The sequence below is a fragment of the Anarhichas minor genome, unplaced genomic scaffold, assembly GCF_050575085.1.
Source record: "Anarhichas minor isolate MPS153535 unplaced genomic scaffold, ASM5057508v1 ptg000042l, whole genome shotgun sequence".
Classification (NCBI taxonomy): Eukaryota; Metazoa; Chordata; class Actinopteri; order Perciformes; family Anarhichadidae; genus Anarhichas; species Anarhichas minor.
Genome location: NW_027466488.1, coordinates 7,550,486 through 7,558,122, shown reverse-complemented (window position 1 = coordinate 7,558,122; position 7,637 = coordinate 7,550,486).

Sequence of the window (7,637 nt, the reverse complement as noted above, 5' to 3'; positions counted from 1 at the left end):
GATGTGAAAAATGAAAATATCCGCAACAGGTTAGTCATAGGAATATTAGATAAAGAGCTATCAGAGAAGCTACAGCTAATGCCAGACTTGACGCTCGATAAAGCGGTAGAGCTAGTGCGGCAGTCTGAGCAAGTAAAAGGGCATATTAGCCAGCAGGGAGCTAATGCTAACTGTTCTGAATTGAGTGAAGTAGCTTACAAGCAGCGTGCGCAATACAATGAAAAACAGAGAAACGGACGCTGGCATACAAAAGAGGCCAGAGCGAAACAAGGTGATAAGGGACACAAATGTTCTAGATGTGGCAGAGTGCATGCACAATTGTGCCGCACGTGATGCAGAATGCCACAAGTGTAAGAAGCTTGGACATTTTGCAGCAGTATGCCGTTCCCGCGTGATCAATGAGGTCACAGCACCCTACAAGGGGGGAGACGGGAGAGACGTTCAATTCCTGGGGGAAATTACAGATGTGGACGACTCAAACAAAGCATGGACGGTAAAACTGCCGGTGCAAGATATTAATATCTTGCACAGATATATGCTTGGCAGACAAATCCGTACTACAGTTCGTACACTGGAGGCTAATCTACAACCTGGATGGCCAGACCTCCACAAAGTGAGACAGAACGATGAGAGGATGAAACAGAGCTACAGGCGGGCCTACAATGACAAGAATAACGTCAGAACTCTACCAGACCTTCAGCCTGGAACCAGCATTGCTGTGAAGCTGGATGATGAGAGAGGCTGGACTAAGTCTGCTTCGGTCATTAAGCAAGGTGACACACCGAGGTCATACCTAGTGCAGACGGATAAAGGAGTACTGTGCAGGAACCGTCGCCATCTGAGACCTCTCCAAAGCCCTACAGAGACTTTCCAGGAGGGAGGGGACGGAGGTATAGTGAACGATGGAGAGTTAAGTTCACCTGGTTCTGATGCAGACACACCTCCTGTTACTGGAAAGATGATAGCTTTCGACAGTGTACACTCTTCATTGAAAGAGATCGTAAGTGGGTTTGTGTTATTATTTTTGTCAAATGCATATTAAATCAAAAGATGCAGCTTAATTAAATGTGTTTTTCCTTCTGTCCATAGATGGTGGGGGTTGTTCATTAACAACTATCAGTTCGACAAAGCAAAAGAGGTGTTGAACAAACACTTTCCCAAATCAATGGTTGGCAGTGGCGGGCAGTGCATTTTATACCTAGGCCTTCACTGTTGTCCTGCAGCTGAAATACCTCCTTATAACCACATGATGGCGCCACAGTTATTAGTTTCTAAGGCTGTAACTATGTACGTAGTAAATGTACCGTATCTATGTATGTACCGTTCGGTACGAGACGTACAATACGTTTGAAAAGTACTAGAGCGTTTGGAAAATGCAGAAACTCATATTCAGGAAAATATAATGTCTTCTGCACTCATGGAGGACAGTGGTTCTCAGCTGGTCTGGCTGTGAGACCCACCATCACTCCTTAATAACAAGCCCAAAGAGATTGTCTTAGGATTTTACTTTCACAACCCGAACATTGAACTACTGCTCTGAAATCTCTTTCCTCGTCTCAGCACCTTCTGTCATGGTGTGTGGTACATATCACTTAGTCAGAATGCCCATATTTGATTGGCTGAGCTGCATCACGTGATGTGATTTCACTACCCATCAGCCTCTGCTGGCTGTTAAGTTTCGTTTCACGATAGTCACGTGCTCGCCCACTGACCAATCACAGCACACTCTGCACTCGCGGCAAAGCTACACGTGGACACTGCCGTCACCCACCATCAGTGGTGGGTGACGGCCCACCACTGATGGTTGGTAAGGTGAGTTAATCAACTTCAACAGCACGTTCACTCAATAACTCCAATCAGCATTTAACTTCCTCTCTTTTGGTTACTGCATTCATGTCGTCATCAGTCGCACTATGAGTGCATTGTTATGGAAAAGCTGCAGTGTCCATTGTAAACACAAATGTTGTGTATTGAATCATGAACATCCATGTGACAATATTACAACTAATGAAATATAATGATTAACAATAAATAAGCTAAACAGATAAGTTTCTAATGAAAATCAATATTTCTTCTTGTGATCGTCGGTATTTATTCTCAACCATGGCACTTCTGCATTTTTGTTTAAAATTGACACAAGCAGTCTCGACTTATTGACATGGTATGTTCTTCCTTTTTGTATATACGGTTTTATTTATATATTCTATGTACATAAAAGCTAAATCAGCTAATCAGAGCAGCTGGGGGATGAGTGAGCAGCAGCCTCCTCGTCAAACCTCTTGAAGAACCCTTTTTGCTCGCTGGCTCCATTCAAGTCCCCTTCAATCAGCTGATTGTAGTTGATGGATCCCGGAGCCTCCTTCATTTTTGGTGTGCGTGCCATGTGTGTGTGACACTACTTGATGTCTGTGTTCTCTGCAGAAAGCGATATTCATGGGTCTCATCAAGAAGAAGAGGAACGTGCATGAAGTCATCGAGCAACTCGACTTCCAACGGTTCAAGAAAGAAATGTTGGCTTTTTGCCAGAGTCTCTGCCCGTTCAACGTTCCCTTTCTCCACAAGGTATGTTTTAGGCAAAATATAAAGGCTTGTTGCATTGAAAGATTTATTTTTCTAGCTTTCTTTATGTTTATGAGATATTTCTGCTGAATGATTGAATATTAAAAGTTTCGGTTTGAGATTTTAAAGCCCTTCAAAGCTTCAAATCCCTTCAAAGTTGGCTCCACACACTTTGTGATTACATCAAAAGATCTTTAGAAGCATATTCAGTTGTTAACTTATCAATAGTACTTATGGCTTAAGTCCAATAAGTAAGCCTTTCCTGTAAATAAATGTGTACACAATTCCCACGTTAGTTAACACAGGTAGAGTCATTCCAGGGCCCAGGTTGGTTCTCAAAAAGGATCTTAACTGAAGGTAACAAAAGAAAGTTCTACTGGGCAAATCATACTTTCTCTTCAGTTCTTCAAAAGGCATGAGGAGTCCTTTATCAAAGCAGTCTTCGAGATGCTGGATTCCTCTGTCATGCCAAGTCTCCAGAATCTTGTTACTTAGAGTCATGGGCACACGTTCATTTTGTCTTAGAGGTGTTTTTGGTGATAGTCTCATATTTAGTCCAAGAGTTTTGTGAACTTCATACCATATTTTAATAAAATGTTTCAAAATAGGATTGTCTGTCCTCTTGGTTATGGTTTTGGAGTTCCATTTATAAATAAAATCACTGGGTTTCTTCTTTGAGAGGATGAAGTGCAATTTGTATCCAAGAGGGGGCAGCATCACTGTCAAAAAATGACAAAATATATGCATCTGGGCTGCTAAATAATATTTCTTCAAATTGGGTAGTCGAAAACCTCCTAGACTATAATCCCATGTTAATTTTTCCATTGACACCCTTGGCATTTTACAGTTCCATAGAAACTGCCTAATGTGTTTGTTGAGGGTTTTAAAAAAGGTTTGAGGTAATGGAATGGGTAAGGACTGGAAAGGATACTGCAACCTCGGGAGAATATTCATTTTCACACAGTTTATTCGACCAATTAGAGTAATGGGTAGATTCATCCATCTGCGTAGGTCGTCCTCGATTTTACTCAGCAATGGGAGGTAATTAAGTTTGTACAAATTTTTAAGATCATTATCTATAATTATTCCTAGATATTTAATATTCGGGAGCCACTTAAATGGGGTTGTTTGTTGGTATTCAGTGTGATCGAAGTTCGTGAGTGGAATAATTTCACTTTTTTCCAGATTGACCTTGTATCCTGAAATAGCACCATATGTGTTTAGTAGCATCTGTAATTTAGTGAGAGAGTTAACCGGGTCTGTTAGATCCAAAATTACATCATCTGCCAGGAGATTAATTTTATGATTTATTTGGTCCACTCTGAATCCCTTTATATCTGGATCCCGTCTAATTGCTTCAGCAAGTGGTTCAATAGCCAGGACAAAGAGTCCTGGAGACAGAGGGCAGCCCTGTCGACTCGATCTACTCAAGGGAAATGCTGTCGAAGTCTGTCCATTTGTGGTAATTTTGGCTCTGGGTTTATGATAAAGGATTTTCACCCAATTGATAAATAAATGGCCAAATCCAAACTTGTCCAACACTTTGAATAAATATGGCCACTCTAGCCTATCAAAGGCCTTTTCAGCATCTAATTCTACAGCTACACTATGGTTCAGTTTTAGATTTTGTTAGATGGATAATATTAAAGAGTCTGCACAAGTTATTGGCTGATGAGCGTTTCAAAATAAAGCCGCTCTGGTCTGGGTTTATTAATTTTGGCAAATATTGGCCAAGCCTGTTAGCCAGGGCTTTGGAAATCAATTTATAATCTGAATTCAACAAGGAAATGGGTCGAAAAGAGGAACACTTTAATGGATCTCTATTTTTTTTGTGAATCACAGTGATTATGGCAGTGGAGAATGATTCAGGAAGAGTTTGAGTTTTGGATGCTAAATCAATCACATCCATTATAAGGGGGGTAAGTAAGTCCTTAAATTCTCTGTAGAATTCAGGAGGGAAGCCGTCCTCTCCTGGTGATTTATTGGGTTGTAATGAACATAAGGCCTTTTCAATTTCTTTCTGAGTGAAGGGCAAATCAAGATTCTTTTGGTCTTCGTGGCCGAGTTTCGGCAATTCAATAGTGGACAGAAATTCATCAATCTTAGATAGATCCTCTGGTGATTCTATAGATTTGTATAAAACTGTTTGAATGAGTCGTTAATTTCTGTTGGGTTGTGTGAGATTGCACCCATTTCAGTTTGAATTACATTAATTAACCTTGAGCTTTCCTCTGTTCGCAATTGCCAGGACAGAATTTTGTGAGCTTTCTCTCCCAATTCATAATATTTTTGTTTGATTCGTAAAATGTTTTTTTCAACTTTGTAGGTATGTAATGTATTGTATTTCAGTTTTTTGTTAACCAGCCGTTGGTAAAGTTCTTTAGACCCAGATTGATGAAACTCCTTTTCCAATTTCAAAATATCTGCTTCTAGCTCATTTATCTCTGCCATATATTTCTTTTTGATACCCTTTGTATAAGATATTATTTGTCCTCTTAGATAAGCTTTTAGCGTGTCCCATAATATGAAACTATTGGGGGAGGAGGCGCAGTTTGTCTCACAGAAAAATGTTATCTGGTCCCTAATAAACTGGCAAAAGTCTGGTCTATGAAGGAGAGTAGGGTTCAGACGCCATCTACGTATATTGGTTTGCTGGTTTTTCTGGCATAAAAATAGATAGGGTCAAAGGTGAATGATCAGACAGCATCCTAGATAAATATTCAGATTCTAGTGTTCTATGAATTAGCTGTGTTGACAATAAGAATAGGTCAATCCTGGTGTGAGAGTTGTGTGGGCAGGAGTAAAAGGAGTAGTCTCTAGTTTGAGGGTGCATCTGTCTCCACACATCAGTCGGGTTTAGATCTTTCATAAATAAGGTAGTTTTAGCTGCTTTTGTTTTGGATGTTGTTGTTGCTGGTTTATCTAATATAGGATCTAAACACAAATTAAAATCTCCTCCTACAAGTATGTTTTGTTGTCCCCCTGATACCTTCATAAAAATATCTTGAATAAAGGATTCATCATCATAGTTAGGTGCATACAAGTTTAACAGTGCCCAGGGTTCCGAGTAGATTTGGCAATTAACTAGGACATAGCGGCCTGATGGATCAATTATAGTTTCTCCAATTGTCACTGGAATGTTTTTATTTATTAAAATAGCAACCCCCCTGGCTTTCGAGTTAAATGATGATGATGATAGTACGTGTCCTACCCATTCTCTTCTCAGCTTTTTATGCTCCTGTGTGGTAAGATGGGTCTCTTGTAAAAAAGCGATATCTGTTTGCAATCTGTCGGGCATCTAATTAGGATGCCTCCTGGACGCCTCCCATTGGAGGTTTTCCAGGCACGTCCAACTGGGAAGAGACCCCGGGGAAGACCCAGAACACGCTGGAGGGATTACATCTCCCAGCTGGCCTGGGAACGCCTCGGGATCCCCCAGAATGAGCTGGAACATGTTGCCGGTGAGAGGGAAGTCTGGATCAGCCTGCTTGGCCTGTTGCCACCGCGACCCGACCCCGGATAAGCGGAGGAAAATGGATGGATGGATGGATGGATGTTTGCAATTTTTTAAGGTGTGTCAAAACTCTCTTCCTTTTAACAGGTCCATTTAGCCCATTCACATTAAAGCTAACACATTTCACTACCCTACTCATTAATACTAAGTGTGGACATCAGAGTATCATAGCCTCTTTGCAAATTCACTGTGCAAGAGCCAGTGTATCTCCTGTGATCAAATACAAAATTATAAACCAAAGCACCAACATTAACGAAGAAAACAAACCCCTTCACCCCCCCCCCCCCTCTTCCCCCCAAGTGCCTAATCCTAAACATTTGACACTATCTTCCCTATCAAACTGGGCTGTGCACTTTGCACTTGTCAAGTATGACATGTCTGGCTGGTTCAAACAAACCAGCCCAAGGCTCTGTCTGAAAAAGAGTTTTACAATATGTATAGTATCCAATTTTAAGTGTAACAATAAATTATAACAAACGCTGAAAACACCCTTTTCTGAAATTATTAGAATGCAAACAGGGTGGATTAACATGAAACCAATCTATCAGAAGTAAACCTAAGCTTGAATTGCTGCCATCACTTACTTCATCTCAACATCTATAGCATAAAGAGTGACGTGCTAAAGATAGACAGCTCCTGAGAGCTGCCGCTGCGTGTCTAGGTTTCATCCACCTGTTGGTTCTGTCCGCCTGGTCCGTTATGTTTGTCCCGGGGAGTCGCACAGGAATGCCTCCGCTTCTTTTGGTGTTTAGAATAATTTTCTTCTTCCATCCGGAAGCGTGATCCTCAGTGTTACAGGATGAAGCAGGGCAAACGGTATGTCCTTGGATCGAAGCTCCCTCTTAACTTGGTCGAACTCCTTTCTGCGTTTCATCAAGCTGGCGCTCAGGTCAGGAAAAAACAACACAGGCTTATCTTCGTACATGACGGGGTCGTTGTTCTCTTTGGACCTCTGTGTGGCGATGCGCAGGATTTCGTCCCGGTCTTGGTATTTAAGCAGGCGTATCAATACATGTCTCGGTCTCTGGTCTGCAGGTGGACGATGTGTAAGAGTTCGGTGTGCTCGCTCTATGATCAGCGGCTCAGTGAAATGCTCTCGTCCGAGAGTGGCTGGGGTCATTTTCTTTACTTAGTTTTTGGACGCGAGAATCTAGGCCCACCAGCTGGTCCTCTGCTGTGCTAATGCGGTCCTCCGCTTCGGTTATGCGGGTGCTCAGTGTATCCAGCATTGTTTTCAGTCCAGAGATAGATTGGTTAATTTCTGCGGTTTTAGAGTCGAGTTTACTGGAGAGAGCTTGATTACCGTTTCGTATCTCTTGAAGAATGAGTGAGTCTTTCACACCACCCAGGTGCTCTTGTGCTGCCGCCGCCATGACATGAACTTCTTCGTCGTTATTCTCGGCAGTTGTTTTATCAATAGATGTCGGAGTTTGCTCATCAGCTGACTTTAGTTGTTTGTTTCTGGTTCCTCTGACCATATTAAAGCTGTCCAACCCGGTTGGGACTGAATTAAAAAAATGTATCTGTGAATTTCTAGAAAATGATTTTAACGTCATCGCAAATG